The following is a 26,048-nucleotide window of genomic DNA, read 5'->3' as shown; positions in this document are numbered from 1 at the left end:
CATTAGTTGTGCACATTTGTATGTGAAAATGAGTTTAGCCACTAAGTAAATATATAAACCTGTCATAATAATAGAAGCTGATAATGGAGTGCTGGCTGTATTCTTTCGTAGGTCTCTTTCTTACAGTCTGATTTCCATATAAAAAAGGGATGACGAGGCAAAAGGGTCAGGCTCATTTGAGTCTGAGATGCATTTAATCACGCACCCGTGTGTCCAAGCGCAGGTTTATTACGGCACACACAAACAAATTAACGAGGCAACTCTATCACAAGCTATTTCAAAACCACTCCTCGCACCTAGCATTTTATTACCTCATTTGGCATGTCAAGATCTGTGGGAACAGAGAACATAATCAAGCATTACCTGTATTTATGACGCTGTGATATAAGGGTGAATAAGCCATCAATCAATACGCAAAAGAGGCTGTTATTTTCAATTAGCAAGGGATCAGATTCGAATGAACAGCTATATTCCATGCCAATGCGGCGAACATGGGGGAAAAAGGATGTTGTGATGGTCTTTTCCTGGGCAAATGAATAGAGAGCTCTTATCTCTGGCAAGACTCTGTAAAGCAGCTAAATGAATAATCATCTGTGAGTTAGAGAGAGGGTTCCTTTTTTAACAAGCTCAATTTGAACCCTGTAACACTGGCAGGCTGGAAGAAATGGAAGGATGATGGAGGTAGAGAGAATAGTGAAATTAACTTTTAGCAGCATTTTATGAGAATTCTAGAGTGCTGAACATTACAGTTAGATGAAGTTTCTGAAATCTTCTTGGTTTTGCTCGTCTCTTCTCTTATAAATACATGCATCTGTGAGTCTCAAATCTTATAATTATTTAATTAAATGTACTTAGTTCTTTCTTTCTTTCTTTCTTTCTTTCTTTCTTTCTTTCTTTCTTTCTTTCTTTCTTTCTTTCTTTCTTTTACTGCCTTTCTTTTTCTGCCTTTCTTTCTTTCTTTCTTTCTTTCTTTCTTATTGAATAATATATATTGAATTATAAATGTACTGGGTATATTTTATGTTTTATTACGTATAATTTATTATAAAAAAAACTTTGTCAAATTAAAGTCAGTATAAACAATATGGAGGAAACAATTTTTATTGTTACTTAAAGAATCGTTAAAATAGAGATATTAATTAATGTTGATGTTTAATTATGATGATTAATGAATTATGTATTTTTTAAATTAATTAATTTATTTTTACAATGACAATGTCTAGGTCTTGTAACTGTCCAGAGAATAAATAAAACAAAACAAAACAAACCTTTCTTTTTCTTTCTTTCTTTTTCTTTCTTTCTTTCTTTCTTTCTTTCTTTCTTTCTTTCATTCTTTCTATCTTTCTTTCTTTCTTTCTTTCTTTCTTTCAGTTAGTTTGAATATCTAGGTCTTGTAACTGTCTAGAGATTGCGCAAAATAAACTAAAAAATAAAATAAAATAAAATAAAGTCTTTCTTTGTTCCTTACTGAATAATATATATTGAATTAGAAATGTATTGGGTATATTTTATGTTTTATTGTGTATAATTTATTATAAAAAGTAAATTAATGATTATAATTATGATGATAATTATTTGTTTTATTAGTTTATTTATTTTTTTACAATGGCTGTGTGTAGAATGTCTAGGTCTTGTTACTGTCCAGAGATGTGCAAAAAAAAAAAAAATTGCAATTAATATTCTTTCTTTCTTTCTTTCTTTCTTTCTTTCTTTCTTTCTTTCTTTCTTTCTTTCTTTTTTTCTTTCTTTCTTTCTTTCTTTCCTTTCAGTTAGTTAGAATGTCTTGGTCTTGTAACTGTCCAGAGATTATGCAAAATAAAATAAAATAAAATAAAATTTATTCACCCTCAGTTAGTTCCTCTTTTGTGTTCAGCAGAAGAAAGAACTGTATACTGAGGAAAAAAAAAATAAAATATTATGAATGTATTATATTTGAATTATAAATGTACTGGGTATATTTTATGTTTTATTATCTATAATTTATTATAAAAAAGTTTACGTAAGATTTTTATTAAGGATTTAAAAAAATTTATTTGTCAAATCAAGTTCAGTATTAACAATATGGAGGAAACCATTTTTATCGTCACCTAAAAAATCATAAAAATAAAATGATGTTTATGATGATTAATTAATTACTTTGATGTTTATGATGATTTTTTTTATTTGCTTGTTTATTTATTTTTACAGTGATTACATTGTGTGTTCTCCTATAAGAGCACACAAGAGTATTTTAGCCATTTTTACATGATGGTTACATCACTTCAGTCATTAAACATTTAGTATTTAGTGTTTTAACTGAATCTTTAAAAGATTTTTCCTTTTTTTTATCACCTCAGAAATTCTTATTTGTCTTTGACCTATATGTAGTGTTTATCATATTCATATACCACGTCATTTATATAGTACTCCAAGATGCTTCAAAGAAAATTGCTTTATAAGAATCTTTTTAAATAATGTTTTTTTTTTTTTTTTCTCTCTCTCTCTCTCTCTCTCTCTCTCTCTACTATTGTGATCTGCAGTTTGCATGAGCATTGAAGGAGCATCTTTAGTCTGTGTCAAGATCTAGCTCTTTATGTGTCTATGGAATCTGTTTATGCTCCTCTACAAAGAAAAAGAGTCTGTTAACTCATCTGTGTTGGTGTATGCCATTAGCACATACTGTACACGCCAGCTGTTTTTGTGTGGCAGTAGCCCGGCCAGGCTATTTGAGAGCTGGGGAGGGTCTCATTGCAGCGCTCCCAGGCGGCGGTGGTGGTCATATTGCAGGAGACGCGGACCGAGCCGCTCTCATATCCGACTGTTTGTTCTTGGGCAGGCTCTCGGTCCACACTGATGAGCCATCTGGAAATGGTTTGGTGCCATCTTCTATAAAAATCATGCCCCTTTATGAGCATGACCTCAGGCTCATCATCACTCATGTACTGTACTGTACGGCCGTAATAAGAATATGATATGCAGAGCTCATGCCACAGCGCGTCGTCTTCTGATGGCATCTCCCTCATGGCTGTAAATACTCAGTGCCAGGCCCTGATTGAGTTCAGTGTTTACAGAAACAGTCAACTTATACCTCGGTCTCTCATGTTTTTTTTTTTTAAACTATGCGTTTGTCACTGACTAGATCATTTCTTAAATGCTTTTCTTGTTTGACTTTCCATCCTGTAAAAGTTTATCCAGTAATCCTTTGAGTTATCTGAACCTTTTCTTTGATGTAGATCGTTTTAAGGGGAAGTTAAAAGAAGTCGCTCACTTTAGTGTACACTTTGAGACGAGGTTTATTAAAACAGCATATATATTTCATTGGATTCACTCACTCGCCCAAGAGAGGCTGACGCTTGTATTTACCTTTATGAAGATTAGACGAAGACATCAATGCCTCCGCTCGGCTTTGGAGTTGTTTGTTTCCCGTATTTGTGAGGAGAACTTTGAAGAAACGGGGGTTGGAGGAGTCTGTCTGTCATTAGTTGTTTGTTGCAGTTCTTTATTGTTGGGGTAATATTATTATATGCTTATTTTCTGTCGTCGTCGCATCAACTATGTGAGTTTTCTCATACATCTATTCAGGAAGTAGGTAATTCACAGAGGCCTTTCAAAAAGTCCATCAAAGGTTTATGTTGGCACTAAACCTCGGCCTGTTATTGGCTGTAATCTTCTTTGTTCTAGTATTATATTCATTGTGGGTGAAATATTAGCCAATGCTTCATTCACATTATGGCGAAATCAACTTAAGCTCCTTTAAAGAATTTATGAAATTTTAATAAGCAGTGTCCCAACTAGTCATACACAGAAAAAACCTGCCGTGTTTAGCTTCGAAATCCGTTAATTGCGCGACGAACGCCACTATGAAATATTGTGTCTTCCTACTAGACGTTATTGTTGCAGTTTGTTATGTGCATTATGTAAACTAAGCAATACACCAACAATTGTCTGCATAGCTTGACAATATTGAAACAATTGTACCTAAATTTCCGGACTAATAAAAAACAGATTACAGTGTGCCGGCACATGGAGATCAGTGTTAAATCGTTATGGTCTCGAACGCTGGGTCATGCTGATTTCCATAATGCATAATCTCGCCACATGTCGGCCTGTGGCTTCTATCTAGGGAGGACACTGGCTCATGCGTGTCCTTCCCCACCCCCTAATGAAGCCGCGCTCTGTCTGGGCCTCTTATGAGAAACAGCGGCTCCGGCCACCCTGCTTTTTCTCGTCTGTCTAGATTACCAAGATCACAATCTCTACATGCAGCCAATTACATACATGGAAATTGAATAGATGAAGAACTGAGCAAAGCAGGAATTGGCTTCCTAGAGAAAAAAGGGCGGCAAAAGATGGGGGTCTGTCCTTGTTTCGCTCTCTGTTTTTCCACCTGTCTCCTCCCATTTGCCTTTTACTTGGTGACAATGTGGGCGAATTCTGTACTGAGGTGAGTATCGCTATGTAGTACTCACACCAAAGGCAGAGGACTTTAAGGGAGCACTGTAGGGTGTTCCAGTATCGCGTGTGGCCGTTTGCAACACCCTACATTGTCAAAAATGGTTTGGTGATGATGAAACCATTTAGTAACATTTTGTCATGTGAAATTTTGACCGTTTATAAAATGTTTTGTGCAGGTCAGTTTTTTTTTTTTTTTTTTTTTTTTTTTTTTAAACGAGTATGTACTCAGTAGGATTTTTAAAGGGGTCATCGGATGCCCATTTTCCACAAGTTGATATGATTCTTTAGGGTCTTAATGAAAAGTCTATAATATACTTTGGTTAAAAATCTCAATGGTAGTATAAAACAACACCCTTTTTACCTTGCCAAAATCAGCTCTGCAAAAATCATCCTGTTCTGGTCGAGGCTGCTTTAAATGTTAATGAGCTCTGCTTGCCCCGCCCCTCTCTTCTCTCTGTGGAGTGACAAGCCTGTTTACTTTAGCTGCATTTAGCCGTGTTTAGCCGCTAAACTTGCTAACTAGCACATTATTAGGAAATGCAATCGCAAAAATTCATTAAAAAAAAACATTATATTCACTTCTGCTGTAAGTGAAGCTGGATCATGGATGATTCGCACGAACATAGACGGACATATGTAGATTAGGAGGCGCATTCCCTTCACAAACAAATGTAATCCACTGCATCTTCAGTGGCTCAGATGTCGGGAGTAAATGACGACCACTGTTCAATATTACATCCAGCAACACAACACCTCAATCGCTTATTTGGAGATATTCTTGTCTAACTTACATCCCTGCTCCGACATCAAAACAATGGAGGTCGGACTGTTACAACTGATCTGAGGTAAGACGCTCATGTCAATCAACTATCGTGGGAGTGGCCTCTGTCAATGTGACAAGTAAAAAAATATAGATCACATTCCTGTGATCAAAGCTGAATTTTCAACATCATAACTCCCATTTTCAGTGTCAAAATGATCCTTCAGAAACCCTTCTAATATGCTGATTTATCAGTGCTGGAAACAGTGGTGCTGCTTAATATTTTTTTGGAACCTGTGATACTTTTTTTCAGGATTCTTTGATGAATAAAAAGTTAAAGCGAACAACATTTATTTAAAACAGAAATCTTTTTTTTAACAATATACACTACCGTTCAAAAGTTTGGGGTTAGTACATTTTTATTACTCTTTTTTTTTTTTCAGCAAGGATGTGTTAAATTGATACAAAAAAAGTGATAGTCAAGACTTATATTGTTAGTTAAGATTCATATTTTGAATAAATGCTGGTCTTTTTTAACTTTCTATTGATCAAAGAATTCTGATAAAAGTATCACAGGTTTCAAAATTTGAATAATAATTAGAATGATTAGGATCATGTGACACTTGAGACTCGACTAATGGCTGATGCAAAGCTGATTTTCATCACAGTAATAAATTATATTTTAAAGTATATTAAAATAGAAACCATTATTTTTCTGCATTTTTGATTAAATAAATGCAGCCTTTATGAGCTTCGTGAAGTCTTACTGATCCCACACTTTTAAACGACAGTGTACAACTTAATCATTGTTTAACTAAAAAGTATCTTATTTTAATTTAATCATGATGATTGCGAACATTTTGGGGAACAAATAAATAAATAAATATATTTAAAAAAAATACTAAAATGTACATTTAAGGTACTAATATGTACCGTTTAGTGGTAGGTAAGGTACCTTTTCGGTTTTGTACCATAGGGTACTGCCCCAGCAACAGAACTGTACCTTTTTGTCTGACAGTGTATGTAACTACCTCATGTTTCAAAATGATTCAGTTAGCCACTCAGAATCACATGATCATAAACAGCAAAAACTTTCTTGAAGTGACCATTACATGTACCTTTCACTAAAAGCCTTGTGGAATGACTATTCACAGAGTTAAGTTGTGCACTTTCCTTTGAAACATCTCTTCAAGTAGTGTCCCCTTCCCACAAGTGACCTTCAAGATCTTTAAAAAAAAAAAAAAAAAAACATTTGCATTCACCTTAAATATGTCTTTTTCTCTATGCATTTTTCTTCTCTGTCTCTCGTAGTTCTTGTAATTCTTTCAGTCATTCTCATCCCTCGCTCTTTTCCTCTCACGTTAGGAGTCTGTCTCAGAATGGCTGTTTTGAAGTGTGAGACCTGGGCTTTTATTCTCTCTCTCACTCTCGCACTCAGCCTGACTTTCTTCGTCTTCCTGTGCTCGTGTTCAGGGCTGCTTTTTATTTACATTAGCCTGGCCGAAAGGCATTGTAGGAAGTTTCAAAACCAGGAGCACCACAATGGCTCCTTTAAGCTGCCACCCAAAAGCCGTTTGCAGTCGTGGCTAAGAGGATTTGTGACGCGTCTGTGTATCAGCCTCTTCAGAAATAACAGAGCCACTTTCCTCAAGCTTTGGACAAAAGTCAAGCACCACTAAGCAGAAAGAGAGAGAGAGAGAACATTTAGATAGAATATATTTTCAAAAATGTAATATCAACCTTATTGAAGTCCAGCCAGTTGTATAAAGTCCATCCTACGGTTGTAAACTTGTCATCTGAGTTACTGTATTTTCTGTGTAGTGTGGTGCTGGCACTGATCATGATATCAAGGTTACTAAATGATGGTGACAATGTCCTCGGATCAGAAGGCTCTCAATATCAGTTTTAACTGACCAGACATGTTTCTTCTTCCATTCTAAATGTCCCAGGCATTCATCCAGGTTTTATTTTCTCTTGTCCACTCAGCTCTGTTTAGATCTAACACCAGCGATTTTTCCCTCTTCACATTACACAATGTCCCTTTATGATGCAAATGCTGAGATTGACATCCTATTTTGGTTGCATCTGAGAGTGCCAAATTTCTGATTAGTTGCCGCATTTAAATTTGATTTAATCTGGGTCAATTTGCAGAAGAGTTAAGATGCCAAAGCACTTTTTCTTCCAAGCTCATGGATATCAGAGCTTTTAGGCACGAGTATTTATTCTTTCTTTCTTTCTTTCTTTCTTTCTTTCTTTCTTTCTTTCTTTCTTTCTTTCTTTCTTTCTTTCTTTCTTTCTTTCTTTCTTTCTTTCTTTCTTTCTTTCTTTCTTTCTTTCTTTCTTTCTTTCTTTCTTTCTTTTTTTCTTTTTTTCTCTCTCTCTCTACTGGTTGTCTTTAGTCCTTTTAAGGAGGATATAAGAATGACTGAATAATATGTTTTAATTAGTATTATCTAGCAAAACGATTGCCCATTTTATAAAGAACATAAAACAAAAATTTCTATACTTTTTAACCACAAATGCTTGTCCATGACTTCAAGCATTGCGTAATACCATTGGAAAGGTTATGCGTGGTTAGTTCTTCGTAGGGCTGTCCTCAACTAAAGATTTTTCTGGTCGACTAGTAGTCGTTCATTTTAAGCATTAGTCGACTATTAGTCACACATTCATTAATAAACCATATGAATCATAATAATGAGCTTTTAATTGCCTACATACACTGTCAGAAAAAAAGGTACAGTTCTGTTGCTGGGGCGGAACCCTAAGGTACAAAGATGTACCTTTTCACTTTTGTACCTTAGGGTACTGGCCCAGCAACAGAATTGTATCTTGTTTTCTGAGAGTGTAGCCTAATAAGCACTTTAGCACACGTAAAAAAAAAAAAAAAAAAAGCTTGCCACTGTGCACTGGCAGATATAATAATTATGAATGTGTCTGGGAAAAAACAGCAAGGAAACTGCATGCAATTTTAATAACTAGTGCTTTCGTTGTGTTTGGTTTAAAGGGGTCATCAGATGCAAACTTCACTTTTACATGTTGTTTGAACATTAATGTGTGTTTGCAGTGTATGTACACATCTACCCTATAATGATGAAAATTCATGCAGTGGTTTTTAATTAATCTGTAAAAATAATATTCTCTTTTTCAAATCGAGCCATTCTCAGATGCCTGTCAGTGTGGCGTCACACCGACGGAGGCCGCTCCCACGATAGTTGATTGACATGAGCGTCTTACCTCAGATCAGCTGTAACAGTCCGACCTCCATTGTTTCAATGCTGGAGCAGGGATGTAAGTTAGACAAGAATATCTCCGATTGAGGTGTTGTGTTGCTGGATGTAATAATGAACATTTACTCCCGACATCTGAGCTGCAGAGAGAAGAGAGGGGCGGGGCAAGTAGAGCTAATTTGCATTTAAAGTAACAATCCCTCAGAATGGGCTGATTTTTGCAGAGCTCATTTTGACAAGGTAAAAAGGGTGTTGTTTTACACAACCATTGAGAATTTTTAACTAAAGTATATTATAGACTTTTCATTACGACCCTAAAGAATCATATCAGCTTGTGGAAAATGAGCATCTAATGAATCCTTTAAGACATGAAGTAGGCAAGACTGACTCGTCATCTCCGCAGTAGTGATGTGCCTGTATGCATGTTTCATATGGATTACATAATCTGAGAATGTTTTCTATTGTAATTGGTTTATTTGAAAGTAGACATTTCACTCTTTATAGATATATTTTTCATGTCTGTAAGGCAAGTATACACAGAGTTGCGAAATTTCACGCTCAAGTTCACAGAGACCGAGACGGCAGAAAGCACATCCTGTTTGCTTTCATTATTTTACAAAAGTGCAACATTTCATTGTTATTGAGTCTTTACAGATTCAAAAGATGTATTACTTTTATCTGTATGACCAAAAATGATGGAGTATTTTAAGAGCATGTGACTGCACCAGCGCCCCCATGTGTCATGCAGTGAGCACACTATTCTGTATACTGTTCAACTTCAATAGCACAGTTTTTTTTTACATTAACATTAGATTGAGTGGCCATGTAAAGTTGCTACTACATACATCTTTCAGATGAAAAGCCATATTTGAGGTCGATGAATAATAGGCAGGCGCTTGGATGTCCTGTCCAATGTACTGTTACCACAGACCAGCCGTTAACAATCTGTCCGTCATGGACTGCGTGACTTCACCACTTCCTGTGGATTTTTTTTTCTGTGACTAAGCGACTAATAAAATTTTGGTCGACCAAGCCTTTTCTCGCCGACTAACAGTTAGTTGACTATTAGAAGGCAGCCCTAGTTCTTCGACTGTATACAATCAAAAAGGTAGAGAGAAAAACTCCATCTCATTTTCTCCTCCAACTTTAAAATCGTCCGACATCGTTATTTTATCTTTTTTTTTTTTTTTTTTTGAAAGATTGTTTGACTTTGCACGTTAGCTTTGTAAACACTGGGTCAGTACTTCCGCCTACATCATGCATGACCCTTTTAACGTGATTGCGTAATGCGCAAAGTCAAGTTATTAAAAGACGAGCATTTGTGGTTGAGAAGTATATACGTTTTTAATTTGTTTTAGAAAATAACCATCATTCCTCTAATCATTTTTAAAAATTTATTTACAAAATTAAAGCAAGAATCTACATTTATTTATTTTTCCACACGCCGCTGTAGGTTTTCTGCGTGTTTAGTTTGCCCTGTCCTTTCTTTTAATTATTTATTTCTGACTGAGTGTAGTTGTGCTGGATGGAGCTTATATCTGGAATGTGAATTTGTGTAGGAATGCCAGTATTGCAATAAAACTCTCTGACTCTGACGGCCCAGTGCTGCAGGCCACGACATTAATCCTCATTTTCTCCATCCTTTCTTTTACTTTTGATTTCTCTCTCTAACTTGTTTCTCTCTCTCTCACTCTTTCCTCAGCCGGTTACACAAAGCAGATGGCTGCAGTGGCCCAAGTCATCACAGCACTGACGTATGGACAGTCTGATCGAATTATTACAGCTCCTAGTTCATCACAGAACAGAGCCTGAAGTTTACTTCCCAGATATTTCCGAGACAACTATACATATTGCATGAATGTTGATATTGGGCTGGGTATATGTGGGTATTTATTTTTCACTGCCTGTTTGTTTATTTGTTGTTGTCTATACTGTCATGATCTTTCCAATATTTTGGCTTGTTTTGTTGCATTACTGATCGCTTGTGCATCATTTTTCATCTGCTGTAGTATTCAAATTATCTGTTCATGATGTGAAATGCTATGCTGAAGACGGTCAGTTTCTGTAAATGCCCTTTAGTTTTCTGTTATATTTTAGCTACTCCAAATAGTCTTTTGAACATATACTGAAATATTCCAAGGATAACAAACAGTCTACTGAACACAAGTTGACCTATGTATGGGGCAAGTAGTCACAATATATAGTGTAAGTTGTCGCAATAGAACCTGCAATTAAAAATTATTTTCAGAATTATTAAAATTTTAAATAACTGATTTCTGTTTTAGTATATTTTGAAATGTAGTTTATTTCTGTAATGGCAAGCCAAATTTTCACCGTATGGTTAGATATAATCTTCTGTGTGACATGATACTACTTTGGTATTTACAATAAATGTATGAATTTCTTAAATAATAATAATAAATTAACTGATTCATTTAAAAAGAAAAAAAAGTGACTGATGATGCTTGGCCTTTCAGTTAAAATATACATTCAGTAATTCTGGAGAAGAAAATTTGTTGGCTGGAAAGCACACATTTCCATCACCTACTCGTGTTATTTGCGCATTTTGTTAGTGCACTCAGTGTCACACCTTATGATTATGCTTTTTGTATCTCTCGTGTCTTCATCTGTGTCCTCCTCTTCCTCGTTTCCTCTTTTCCCCCTTCCATATTGTGCTGCCGCTCCCAGTCTCTGCAGGAACCACAGGGGATCTTGTTTATTTACTCTCTTCTTGGGAATCAAAGCTGTCGCAATCACACGCTGCCAACTTTATGGCACTCCCAAAACCCCCCCGTTCCCTGTTTTGTGTCTTCCTTTCCCCAGACACTACGGCCTCCCACTTCCATCACTGGGGGGATTTGCACGGCGAAGGGCCGATGGCCGAACGGGGCTCACCAGTCGCCGATAAAGCGCGCAGAAGTCTCGCATATGGAGTTCGTTGAGTGGAGTCGGTGACAGAGAATGAGCAGAAGTCCCGGCGGTGTTGATTTGTACTGTGGCAGGGACCCCCGTGCCTAATAAGACCTCAGTCTCTGCATAGTGTCTGACACCACCCTAATACAGCATATGGAAATGAGGCGTGCATATGGCTACAGCTAGGTGAGATCTGACCCCCGCTACATAAATCTGTGCAGCGGCAGCATTGGCTTTGAAAGAGGGTTGTAAATCAGTCTCAGTAGATACGAGAATATTGCGGTGTGGAGGTAACGCACACAAAGGTGGTTCTTCACTTGTATATTTTATGTTTTGTAGCCCGTCGTTTCCATTTGTTTTCACATTCTCATCTGAAATCCTATCATGAGGCTGTAATAATGTGAGGATATGTGTGCAGTGGAGAGTGTGATAAAAAAAAGAAAGATTTTGAGGTTGTTTGCATTAGCTCTGAAGTAGATGAATCACTATGTGTATTCTAGTGCGGTATATTTGTGAATGTGTGTGATAAGGGTGTTCACAGAGGACTAAGTGTGCTACATTGAGTTATGTATGCTTGGTTCAGGTTTTAACTATGTTGAGGATAGTGAAAACATGTAATCAGCGATATTCTGGTTTATCACAATCAAACCAGATTAATAAGTGTACTGATAATAATCAAAAATGCAAAAATGATGCACTGAAATTAAAGTGCCCCTATTTCAAATATTGCCTTTCATGCCGTGTGTATTGTAAATGTATGTGAAAGTAAACAATCTGCAAAGTTGTAAATCCGAAGTAAACGACAAATAAAGTCTCCCAAAAGAAAGAATCGATTAAACGAGTCGTCAGTAATCCCACTTCTGTGACGGCTACACGTCAGGGGGTAACATATTAGTATAATGCTCACCTATGTTCTATGTTGGCCGGCCACAAACAACTTGACCTGCCCTCAAACAAATCATTTTATTGACAGCAACTTCTCTAATCTCAGGGAGTTTAACGTGGGAAGCTTGCTCTTGAAAGACGGCTCAGTGCCCAGTTTATTTGGACCAGTTGGGTCCACTGAATCATGACCTGTAAGTATGATAAATAATAGAATAGAATTAAAATATAGAACTATGGCAACTGGCGTGTTATTTTCCACACACGCTTTAAGCGGGAGACCAATCACAACAAACTGGGCCACCTGACCAATCAGAGCAGAGTAGGCTCACAGAAAGGAGGGGTTTAGAGAGACTGAATATTAGAACTGTTTTGAAGGAATCATTTGAGAATCACTGGAAAATGACACCTGTAAGTATGATAAATAATAGATGTTTATATTTTCTATTGAGCGTTTAAAATACAGTATGGAACCATGGCGATTGGCATGTTATTTTTAGCACATGCTTTATGTGGTAGACCAATCACAACAGACTGGGCCATCTGACCAATCAGAGCAGGGTAGGCTCACAGAAAAGAGGAATTTAGAGAGATTGAATCTTAGAACTGCTTTGAATGAATCATTTGAGAATCACTGGAAAATGAGACCTGTAAGTATGATAAATAATGGATGTTTATATTTTCTATTGAGTGTTCAAAATATGGAACCATGGCAATGGGTGGGTCATTTCTGACACACGCTTTACGTGGTAGACCAATTATAACAGACTGGGCCATCTGACCAATCAGAGCAGATTAGGCTCACAGAAAGGAGGGGTTTAGAGAAACTGAATCTTAGAACTGCTTTGAATGAATCATTTGAGAATCACTGGGAAATGAGACCTATAAGTATGATAAATAATAGATGTTTATATTTCTTATTGCACATTCAAAATATAAAAACATGGTAAAGTGCGGGTCATTTCCGACACATGCTTTACGTGGTAGACCAATTACAACAGACTGGGCCATCTGCCCAATCAGAGCATAGTAGGCTCACAGAAAGGAGGGGTTTAGAGAGATGGAATCTTAAAACTGCTTCGAACAAATCGTTTGAGAATCGCTGAAAATAAGGTGATATTAAATGTGTATTTTGATAAAACAAAAGTGTTTTTTTTGACCTTGCATGCATGTAAACCTATTGTAACAAAATAATATTAGGAACCTTAAAAATGGCATAATTGGAGCACTTTAAAATACTGGACACACTGAAATCAGGAATTAAAAACAAACCAAACCAGATCTCAAAATTGTAAGACAGTCATTTGGTTCTATCCATCGTTGTTGGTTGGCTTTTGAGATGTGGAAGTTAAATTTAAAACTGTAGGGAGATAAATATGAGTTTGAAGGGTTGGGGTTTAAGCAGACTAAATAATTGGAGAAGTCTGGCATACATCACCTGAGAACAGTCTGTTGTTTCACTGAAAGATTAAGTTATATTTTGATTAAAAATTACGAATGTGTATGGATGAGTCATGTGAATTTTCATTTCATGTCGACTTTGCATGCAAGACTTCCATCACCAGTCGCTGTTTACATTCAATTAAACCAGGTCCATTTCACATTTCAACACTGCATTTTCTCCATCTCACTGTTTTTGTTATCAGGTTTCTATTCAAGTTTCTAGGAAGAGTAGGTTTTGTGTTCGGTGGAAGAACAAATTAATAGCTCAATATAAAAACAATAGAAGTCAATGAAAAATCTCCATCATGACAGACTAACAAATATTCAGTTTGCTTATAGAGACTGTTGTCCCTTATGCTGCTTAGCCATCACAACTAGTAGACAATGTCAGAGCAAGACTGATGTGTATTTGTGCGTGTGTGTTGGGACAGGGCCGCCCTGCAGCCCTGACATTGTGTGAGCTCTGATAGCGCTGTGTGCCGGTGACCACTGATTCATCTGACGGCATCTGCCACCAACGTGCCTACACACATTTTCACGTAGCTGCAGGGTCACAATCCTTGAATGTCAAAGATCTTTTAGCCTCTATTCCTTCCAAAATATCATGAATAATGTCAGCCTTCACATTGGAGAATGTCCAAAAGTCGAACAACTCGTCCCGACAGTCTCGAATCTATCACACACAGGCGCCAGCGTGACCCGTTACATAAATCAGATGGGAAAGAGCAGGGCTGGTCTCCATCATTGATACCGTATTGTCACAATCCGTCAGTGACTACAGAATTTCTGCTACACGCTACTTTTCGTGTCTGTCTCTTTTTTTTGGATATCTCATTTACAAAGAGTTTGGAGACGATATGCTGAATTATTGGATTGGATTGGCTCATTCTGATTAGAAACACATATATTTTGTAGTAATGAAAGTAACAGGCCACATGATATAACCACCCAGAATGTCAAATGGTTGCGTCTCTTCTACACAATTGTTCTTTCACTTTTTTTTTTTAAAGGTTTAATTTGGATTAATTCATGGATATGGTTCTCCATACATCACTGTAAAGGCGAAATGAAACAGATGGTCTCCCTCCCTACCCCTCTTCTGCTATGAATTGGGGAGAAAACGGTGCCACCCGCAGTATCGATATTCACCGGCCGACGAGAAAGGCGGTCTAATTCTCCACATTGAGTAAAGGTTTAGGTGTTAGGCGTTTGTGTTTTTCCCTGATGGGTGCTTTTTGTAAGCGAGTGCCTCTCCTCATCCGTCGTGGTTAGAAGAGTTAATGGACTAAATGCGAGAGAGGAGATAGGAATTCTCCTATTTTCTGCTTCCTACTGTTTTTCCCATTGCCTGGCCCGGGCTGTTAATTTAGGAGAGAACCAGATAAATTAGAGTCATGTGGTCATATGCGATATTTGTTTTTGCTACACAGCTGCAGGTACCCATAAAACGCTCCAAATTTATTTGATTTCGACAGAGGCCTCTCGCTCTAATTTACCAATCTCGTTGTTTCTCTTCGCACAACCAGAGCCGGCTAATTATTTTATCCCCTTAAAAAATAAACGTGTTTCTGAATCTCTTGTGTGGGTAACAGCCTTTGCAAATAGACAGGAGCAGGTTTCTTGATTTTCTCTCTATTGCTGACAATTTTCCTTCTCCTGGTTAACTCCCTGTGAAAGCAATTTGCCCCATACTCAGGAAAGGTAATGAGCAGATGGTACCATTGTAAATGATGATGCGCCCATAATAAAGAGTTGATAAACACAGAATTACAACAGGGCGGTGGGCGCTAAACAGCACGGAGGTGTGCCGAGTGGCCTAGAACGTTCAGTGCTGCCCGATGGCGCCCTGTGGCAGACCTAAAACTTCCACTCCCGGCTTTCACTTTCTCTGCATGTCGAGCGGTGGCCATGTTGAATTGGCATATCATTGAAAATGGGATTTTCCTTGTATTTTTTATTTTTAAATATTTTTAAATATTTTTTTAATATTTATTAATAATTAATTAATAAGTAAGTAAAGTTAGTAACTTACTTATATGTTTTGGTGCTGGTTTAAGCTGGTCCTTTGCTGGTTTGTGCTGGTCCTTAAGCAAAGGACCAGCTTAAACCAGCACCAAAGCATACCTAACCAGCATCCCAGCATCAAAACATACCTACCAGCATATGCTGTTTTTTTCACAAGGGTTTAGTGGCTCCATAGAACGCGTTGTTGGTTTTCCGTCCCTTTCCGAATACTTCCCTAAGTTCCCTTAATAACAAAAGATCAATAATTAATATAATATTTTTCCAAACACTTGCCCTCGCTAAAAATGGGGCAGGATGTTTGTTTTTCCTCCTCCATTGCTTTTGCTGTTTTGTTCTGAAAGAGAAGAAATAGTTAAAGTCGTTATTTTTGTTTTCACAAAAAGTATTTTCGTAGCTTCATAACGTTACAGTTGAACCACTGATTTTAATGATGTTTTTACTACATTTCTTTAAGTAGTTGGTAGTTGCGCTGCTGTCTATGCAGGGTCAGAAAGCTCTCGGATTACATCAAAAATAACTTCATTTGTGTTCCGAAGATGAACGAAGGGCTTACAGGTTTGGAACGACATAAGGGTTGGTAATTAATGACAGAATTTTTATTTTTGGGTGAACTCTTTCAGAGTATAACTTAAACTCTTTAAAAAAATAAATAAAAAGGGAATTCAATTTATACTCTAAAGAGGTTATCGAATCTTAAACGTCTTAAAGGTACAGTAGCACAGCCTCTTTAATTATATGATGAGAGAGTAAGCACTAAATCATGACTGTTCTGATGTTCCTTGACTAGCATTATAAATGGGGGGGGAGTAAAGTATGTTAGTATGGTAACGCTGAGCCGACATTCAAAGAGTGGGTGGGATTTGTTGCCCTCCGACAGCTGATGTTTCAGCCACATAAATTGCAGCAGCTTATAAAGTGTAGTAATGTTTCATTTTTAGTGAACAGTATGCTATAAACTTCAATGAGACCTGAAATGGCATTATACTTGGCTGCATCAATCACAGAGATGTTTTGGAGTAGTGTCGAATGATTCAGGGAGCGTGGGAGTTCTCATTAAGCCACTAGTTGTGTGTCACAACATATGAATTTCAGTGAGTTTGACATGGTATTAACACCTTGGGTATATTTAGATATTTATATAAACAAGAAAATTGGGTATTTACAGTGAACGCAGAAAATGTAGATGAGCTCACAGCACAGACAGTACAGTGAATGAAGAGTCATCGAAGATGATTAGAAAAATAACGGTAATGTATTTGTCAGCCGCGCCATTCCCTTAGCTGTTTTTACAGCGGAAGCTTGCGCGACCGCTCGCTCGTACGCGCTCAGACGTGAGAAACGTTTGTGTGTGGAAGCAAACATCTCTCTTTGAGGTATTTGCAATGTAGCGGAGGAGGGCTGGAGGCTGGAGGGCAGTTGAGTCTCTTTCATGTGCTGCTGCTTGGATCTTATGGCCTGGATCCCAGCTGAAACACTCGACATGTGTGGAGCTAAGTGCCCACTAATTTCCCTTTGGATCTCAGACCATGATGTTGAAGTGTCTGTCTCAGGGTGTGTGCGTGTGGATGTGTGTGTCCTTCCCTAAGCTCTCTCTTAGCAGGGGATTGCAGCCAGAGCCAATCATTCTGTGTGTCGCCCCTGCGCTGTTTGTACATCACTCCGCGGAGGCATTCAGATACCCGTGTACCGTCCTCATTTATTTCTCGATCTATAATTCATGTATTTACTCGTTTGTTTGCCTACAGATATGACATGCTACTTATGTTTTCTGTTTGTAGAGATATATCAGAGATGTCCAAGAGAAAGATCTAAGTTGTTGCAAACGGAAGATGAAAGCGTGTAGAGAGTGATTTTTGCATGAAAGGGTTTAAGACTGACCCAGAAGGCCACAGATCAGTGCATACATTAATGGATGTGTAACTCACTGTCCGGTCCTCATGCATATTACAGTGATCCAGAAGATAGAAGCTAAGCTCTGAGCAGCATGCAGTGCAACAAGCACTTTTCTGAAGTTTTTCCCAAACTTCCAGTTTCGCTCCTTGCAGTCAGCCTTTACAGCAGATGATTTCTGCCCAAGTTTCAAAGATTCGCAGTGGCCTGCCGTGAAGAGATCAGAACTTTTACGTTGCGTTGCTTAAGGGCACTTATTGCTTAAGGTGAAAACTTAAAAGATGCAGATTCCCTCTCTCATTTAAAAAGTTAACCACTAGAAATACAAGGTACTTTCAAAAGTATTTAAAATTCAAATCATATCAGTAGTCTTAAAAATGGTTTTATTTTTCACTTTCATGCTAATTATTCATTTATTTGTTTGTTTTCAATTTAATTTAGTTCTCTCTTTTTTTTTCTCTCTCTCTCAGCGTTTAGTGCTGGCAGGCAGATCTGGGCTACAAATTGTAGTCCGTTACAAATTACATGACAAAAAAGTAGTTAGTAACGTAATCCATTACAATACACATTTTAGGTAATGTAGTCAGACTACTTTTTGATTACTTTTAGATTACTTTTGACCTAACACATTGATTTAAGTAGGATTATCTTGTACCATACTGATATAAAAATACAAAGAGTAAGTATATACACTGCCCTCCAAAAGTTTGCAAACACCCCTGGCAAAGTGTGGTTTTGGACAATATAAGCATAAATCCTTATCATTTTTTTTATGTGACGTTGGTTTTGTACGTGTCACCACAGTTCTGACTTAAAATGTCCATTGAGTGGCACTACAACTATGTACCATCTGCACTACACCTAAACCTATCTAATAGTATGAACAAAAATAAATGTGACGTAAAAACGCAACCTCAAGCATGCCGTTTTAGCTTCTCTCAACATTCAGCTTTCATCGTAAGTCATGTTTTTCATAGGATTCGTACGCAAGGATGCCGTATCCTAAGTCCAGTTCTGTGCTGGCTGAGCTATCGAGCAAACTTGTTACGTCTGGTTTTGTGCCCCCTGTCAAATTATTACAAATCACTACATGATTGCCTAATTCTAATCCCACCACCACACCTAACCCTAAATCTACCAATACTAGGGGTCTGTCAGGGGTCAGAATTCGGTACAACACATGTAAGTGAAGGTGAAACACATCGAGCTGTAATCATAACTGTGTACAATGATTACACAGTTTGCTGCCTCTATTGTTTAAACTGCAGTGATATGTACTTATTAGTACATATTCCACGTCTTGCGAAAAAGTTCCCACAGGTACGTTTTAATCATGAGATAAGGTAGAAGAAAAAACTAACTCTGGTCTGATTACGAGTATTTTAAAACTTTTTCATTTTTGTAATTTGATTATGTAATCCAGATTACATGTAATCAGTTACTACCCAGCTTTGCTGGCAAATTGTAATTGTAAGGGAGACATGTTTTGTATTATGTAATAATGTATACATTTTAATATATGCAACCCTGGACCACAAAGCCAGTCAATTTTTTGAAACTGAGATTTATACATCATCTGAAAGCTGAATAAATAAGCTTTTGTTAGGATAGGTTAATATTTGGCCGAGATACAACTATTTGGATATTACGGTAGGACATTTACAAAATATCTTAATGGAAAATGATCTTTACTTAATATCCTAATGATTTTTGGCATAAAAGAAAAAAATATAATTTTGGACCATACAGTATATTTAGGCTATTGCTTCTTGGTTTTGTGGTCCAGAGTCACATATTACTAATGGTAATACTTTGTTTTCAAACAATAATTCACCTTAATTTTAACTTGAATATGCAAGGCATTCAGTATCAGTTATTTTAGATATTTACTTAAAGCGGCTAATGAATCACACTCTCACATTCCCAGAAAATGGCTTACCTTCATGATGAAAAATAAGGTGAGTAGCTCTGCCAAGTGGGGACCGCATGACAAACCTAATCACATGACCAAAACCTAATCAACAAACCTAAAATATTTGCTTTTAGATTAACCTGCATCTTTAAAGCCACAGACCACCAGTCCGTGTGATATCAACCAATGCAACGTCAACAAAAAAATGACTTTAGTGCATCTTTAATGATGTGACAAAGAGTTTAACTCCTCTTCTTCAACATTAGGTGACTGCTAATATACAATGGTAGTGTTTTGGCAGCGTTCATTCCCAGAAGATGTGCGAGATGCTTTAGAGTATCTTGGTACCGTGTCAAGATCACACAGATGAATAAAAACAAGACCAATAACATCCGTCCCTGCTGGATTTCCGAAGGTCCATTAGCGTTGCTGGCCAGCTGTCAGTCCTTCCCTCTCTCTCCCAGCGAAGCAAATCACTAGGCAAAGTTTAATGCAATTAAAAGTGTGCGGCGTCCAGGCCCTCGATTGGGCAGGTAGCCTGTGCTGGGGATCTGAAGCGCTGTGAGCCAGAGCCTGGCTACTGACAGTAATTAGCACATGCTAGTCATTAACAAGCATAGATCAGGCAGAGGCTCATGTGGCGTGCTGCCATGGGGGTGATACGGATGGGTCTGGTCCCCTCTCTCTCTCTCTCTCTTTCCATAACCAGTGTGACCATCGGCTCAACGAAAGTGGTGAAGCCCAGCCGCCGAGCCGCCGGCCCCTCTTGCATGGCTTTCATTACTGAATTTCTGAAATCTGTGTAGATTTATGAAAATGACTTTTAAATGCAGCCAATCTCTTTGAGGGCTGAGGCCCCGGTCGGCCGCGGAGGGGACCCCGCTGTGAGGTTTTAATGAAAGATCATAGTGGCCCTCCAAGACTGTCAGAGAGCCGCACACCCTGAAAAGCCCAAAATAATCTGTTTTACTTTTAATGGCAGCCATTTTATATTCATTAAGATCAAAATGCTGTTTTTTTGCAGGCAAATTGCAAAGCTATTCCACTCACAGCTTGAGAAGGCAGAGGCCCCACAGCTTTTTATCTTGCTCATAAGTAAGCATGGGCCTAATGTGTCTAATGTGCTTTGATGGTGCAGAGACCTTCACAGGTGGCGGAGGGAGGTAGTCATCAAACTCACAAGTCAAATCAAAATATCCACTTCTCCATCAGCTTGTTGCTCTCTCTCTTCTACATCTGTCTTTTTTCTTCACTCCCTTCTCTCACTGCATTCTTTCTTTGCATTTGTCTCCTCTCCTTTTTAGTTTCATTTCCTTTTCTCTTGTGTCATCTTGTTTTCTTTTTTTTGACCTTTCATTTTAATTTCCTTACCTTTCCTTCCTTTACCTTTTTTGATCCTTGCGTCTCGTCTCATCTCCTTTCCTTGCTTTGACTTTTTTTCCTTTTCTGTTTTCTTTCCATTTCATCTTCAGTTCCTTTTCCTTTCCCTTTCCTTCCTTTCCTTGTCTCACTTCATCTCATCTCCTTTTTTTTCTTTTTTACGTTGGTGTAATGTTACGCTACGTTGTTACATTACTTTGCGTTTCCTTTCCTTTCCTTTCCTTTCCTTTCCTTTCCTTTCCTTTCCTTTCCTTTCCGTTCCTTTCCTTTCCTTTCTTTCCTTTCCTTTCCTTTCCTTAACTTTCCTTTCTTATTTACCTCTTGACTTGTTTTGTTTTGCTGTTACGTTGGTGTACGTTACATAACGTTACGTTACTTTGTGTTTCCTTTCCTTTCCTTCTTTTCTTTCCTATTTTTCTTTCGATTTGTTTTGTTACACTACATTGTTGTTACGTTACGCTACGTCACGTTATGTTATGTTACATTCCTTTCCTTACATTTTCCTTATGATCTTTCCTATTTTCCACTCGACTTGTTTTATTTTGTTTTGTTACGTTACGTTACATTACGTTCCTATTTTCCGCTTTGACTTGTTACGTTGTTACATTACGTTACCTTATTTTTCTCTCCTTTCCTCTTCTCTCCTCTCTTCTCCTCTCCTCTCCTTCTTTCCTTTCCTTCCTTTCCTTTCCTTTCCTTTCCTTTCCTTTCCTTTCCTTTCCTTTCCTTTCCTTTCCTTTCCTTTACTTTCTTTTCCTTTCCTTACGCTGTCTCAACATCAGTCCTATTTCTTTTTAGTTTCCTCTTGTCTCTTTTTGCTTACCACTCATTACTTTTCATGTCTCTATTTTTCTCTAGTCTCCTTTTGTTTTTCTTTCCTTTCTGCTCTTCTCCACTCCTCTCCTCTCTCTCGTCTTTCTCTCAACTTCCTTCTAGAAGTTCATGCTCCATTTTTGCAGGTGCAAGAAGGTATGATGATTGACTCTGACACATCTCTGTATAGTCGCATCAAACAGCCACCGCTGCAGCACCGAGGATCTATATTTACCCATCAGCCTCCTTGTTATGGTAATTAGAAACATTCCTTCCCTGGCACCCGTTAAAACCTAAATTAGCAATGACTTTAGACAATTTCCATGACAACTTGCTTCCACTGGTTTGTTTAAGTGTGATTGTAATGATTTTTTTTCACTGTTGTGGTGATGGCTATTGCTTGTATGGTCACTACAGTGTGTTGTTGGCAAGTTAGTCGTTGACCCTATCACAAGAGGTCATGCTTCTTGTTTCTGCTGAGCAAAACTATATTATTCTTATGTAAAGTCATCAACACTGTTTGGTGTTCTTGTAGAATTGCTCTGCCTTTTTAAATCCACTGTGTAATCAAATGTTGTCGCTGACTAAAAGCACAGTTAATATTTTAAAGTTTGGAAGTGTGGTCTTTAGCACCCGATAATATAGAGTGTTAAGTTACACTCGCAGGAGCCTCCGTCCTGCACACTTGAGTTTCTCCCACTGGCCAGCAGAAGGCACAGTTGTAGCATACCCAGATTTAAGAGGTGCACCCCTACACCCTAGTCCAACCCCACCTTCTTAGCTTGAGGGTACCGAGTCCGGCCAGTGACCAGACACGCTGGCTTCAAGCCCACCTCACAGTCCCAGGGGCTGCTGGGAAAATCCAGTTTGATTTCATGCCCTAATGTTAGGTAGAGGAAGCAAAGAGCTTCAATGTGCAAGCTACCTCCAAACTTGCAGTTCTATGAATGTGTGTGTGTGTGTGTCTGGCATGGATAAGGGAATCTGATAACCTTCCTTCATTCTGTGGGTCTTAGGGGTGAGGTGAGTGTGTCGGGCCCTGCCAAGGCGCTGTTTAATGGGCCTCTGAAAACACTCAAAAGGCAGACACAAATGTGTGTACGGGCAGAGGGCCAGAGCAGGCTCAGACGGGGGGCGCAGTGATCTCAAATGGGGGAAGGTTGTGAAGGAATGCTTAAGGACAAAACTGTTTGAAGGAGGAAGGTACGAAACAAGAGCGAACGGAAGGACATCAGGAGAAACTGAAAACGAGGAACTGAGCGTGTCAATGGCCAGACAGTAGCAATAGAGAGATGGAGGAGGAAAGAAAGAAAGATCAAAGTGAAAGCAGAGAGAGATTAGGGAAAAAAAAAAAGAGCGTCTGTGTGAGGGAGCTGTTGTCCGCTTGAATCCACAAGCAGAACACTTTCCCACCTGTCCAAATTTAGGTGAATAATGAAGTAATTGGAGACAGATGTAATCAATTCTGGTCTCGCATACTTCTGATAAAAAGAAAAAAGAAATCTCATTTCGACCTAATACTGTGTGTAATTTGACGAATAAATGGCAGTGGGTAAAAATGTATAGCGTTAGCAGTGGCGCCAGTGTTACATGAGCTTGAAATGGACACATATTCTAAAACTATTATGTTTTAGCCAACCTTGAACACTAAGTTGTTTCTGCCATTGACAAGTAAATTGAGAAAATTTCTTGGCTATAAATAATTCTGACTTCTATATGATTACTTCTATTAATGAAGTATATAAAATATTTAATAAAAAAATATATATACTATATTTATATTTTACAATATTTTTGTCCAACTGCATTATTCAGCTGCATTTATGTTAATTTAGTTTTAATGGCTTAACGTGAGGAATATTGCCTCAAAGTTTTCTGGAAGAAAAGGAAAAACACTTTAGGCATCCTGTAAATATATATATACCTATTTATATTTAGTAGTCAGTTTATATGTCTTTGATTTGACATTATACACTACCATTGTCTTACTATTAATAAAAAAAAAAATCCTTAAAAAAAATAATATAAATAAATAAGAATATAGAATGATTTCTGAAGGATCATGTGACACTGAAGACTGCAGTAATAGCTATAGGACCATTAGAGGAATAAATGACATTTTAAAATATATTCAAATAGAAATATTATGTTGCATTGTACACAGTTTTAATGTATTTTGTACTTAGTGGACATAAGAAACTTCTTTTTATGTTTTACAGACCTAAAAATTATTCATGTATATAGCTTTTTTATGTCTTTGTTTCTTCAAGGATATCCATTCTTGAATTCCAGCTTCCATTAGTTCTTCCAGTATTGCAGAAACAAGAGCTGTACCATAAAAATCATAAAGCACATATAAAATCTAAGCCAGCTTTATCAATTTACCAACAAATCAGTGTTACTGGAACGGATCTGCATTCCCGCCATATAAACCAAAGGAGCACGAGGACAGCTGAAATTAAAAAATGAGCCCAGACCTAAACAAAACGTAATATCTGTTTTGATATGGAAATACTGAGACATTCGCATCCTCAGATTAAATATTAATAAAGTGCTGTTTTTACGTGTCCATAATATGCATTATGTATTCTTTTTCTTCCATTCAGATCGGGAACAGAGTAGAAAAAAAACGAGAGAGAGAGAGAACAAAAACTTTGAAAATTGAAAATGGTTGGATCAACTCTCATCACGCTCTGACACCAAAGCAAGATGTGAGGTATAATAAGGCCGCTTTAATTATGAGCGGATGATTGTCAGACAGCACCTTTCCTTTTGTCTCACTTGAGTTTTTTCTTCCTATCTTGATAAGACACAAGCAGGCAAAGTGTAAGCAAACTGCAAATAGGCGCGCACGCACACACACAAAATTGCTATTCACGAAGATGTATGAAAAACAACAGCCCCTTGTATTTTATCTGAGCGTGTATACGCGTGTGTGTTTGTGTGGATAATGCAGCAGTGTTTTGACAATGGCTGTAAAGTGGAGCAAGTGTCGGGCCCTTGTGTGCAGGTCATCACTCCTAATGCAGAGCGTGTCATCAGTTCCCGGGACAACAGCAGAAATGATGCGGCCGATACATATGAAACAGGCATCATGCATAAACATGGAGTCCCGTGGCGGGAGGGAGGGGGAAAGAGAGAGGGACGACGGTGGCAGGGCCGGGGGTGAGGTGACGTTGCCACGGGGATATTGCTTCTCAGGGTCTTAGCTTAGATGGCTCTTCAACCCTGTTTATTATTCATGAGCTTTGGGGTGGTGTAATAAGCCACACCTCAACTGGGCAGCTGCGGCAGGTCTGCGCTAAGTGATGGATCGTGACAGCGCTGACGGAGAATATATCACCATTAAGATCAAATGCACCTCTCTAGCACACTTCAGAGCAACACATATGCACATACACACACTTACACATACACAAAATACTGGACCGCTGCTATCTGACTCTATCAGTGCCATCAAAAAGAAAAACAATATCAGTGTCAACTCACTCAATATTGAAAAAGGTCACAAATAAACCTAACTTGTGCCTCATATTCTTGTGTGAGAGGCTGTATTTACATTAGGTGGATGGTTTATGACCTGAAGTGTGATTAAAAGTATAGTTCACCCAAAAATGAAAATTCTGTCATTAATTACTCACCCTCATGTTGTTCCAAACCTGTAAAACCTTTGTTAATCTTTGATCATTTTTGATGAAATCTGAGAGCTTTCTGACCCTGCATAGACAGCAACGCAACTACCACGTTTAAGGCCCAGAAAGGTAATAAGAACACTATGAGAGTACTTTTTGTACTTAGAAGTAAGGTTTGTATTGTTGTAAAGAAAACAAAAATAACAACTTAAATTTATTTTCTTCCTTGTCAGTCTTCAGCACACATTCACAAGAGTACCATGACGCATCGTGACGCATTGTCGAAGACTGCCAAGGAAAAGAGAAGAAATAGTTTTTTTTGTGCACAAAAGTTTTAAGTAGTACCTTTCTGGGCATTAAACATGGAAGTTCCATTGCTGTCTATGCGGGGTCAAAAAGCTCTCTGAGTTAATAAAAAATATCTTAATTTGTGTTCAGAAGATGAACAAAGGTCTTACAGGTTTGGAACAACTTGAGTGTGAGAAATTAATGACAGAATTTTCTTTTACCCCTTTAAGCAACATCACATGAGCAAAAGTGTTGTTTAAGTAATCAGAATCATGCTGATATTCAGACCAACAATATATATTTTTTTTTATTTTTTGCAACAGTTTAAACTGCAAAATGGTAAAACTGAATTTTAGACTGAGTAGGTTAAAGAGTTAATTCACCCCAAAATGAAAATTAGCCCATTATTAACTCACCCTCCTGGCATTCTGTGTCTATATGCCTTCCTC

The 26,048-nt window shown here is 37.8% G+C and overlaps 1 long non-coding RNA gene across 3 annotated transcripts in view; it reads left to right on the top strand.

The window, feature by feature from the left end:
• Positions 1 to 26,048, top strand: part of LOC127175151 (uncharacterized) — a 273,811-nt gene that overhangs the window by 150,804 nt on the left and 96,959 nt on the right. The window contains exon 5 of one of the 3 annotated variants that reach the window (XR_007828951.1): positions 10,124 to 12,129. The exons of the other annotated variants lie outside the window; for them this stretch is intronic. This is a non-coding gene — a long non-coding RNA (uncharacterized LOC127175151). Of the gene's footprint in view, positions 1 to 10,123; positions 12,130 to 26,048 lie in introns of those variants that run through there. 3 annotated transcript variants of the gene reach the window in all.

Source organism: Labeo rohita, chromosome 13, assembly GCF_022985175.1.
Source record: "Labeo rohita strain BAU-BD-2019 chromosome 13, IGBB_LRoh.1.0, whole genome shotgun sequence".
In the NCBI taxonomy this organism is placed as follows: domain Eukaryota; kingdom Metazoa; phylum Chordata; class Actinopteri; order Cypriniformes; family Cyprinidae; genus Labeo; species Labeo rohita.
The sequence above is the reverse complement of the archived record's forward strand: the minus strand, read 5'-3'. Positions and strand labels throughout refer to the sequence as shown.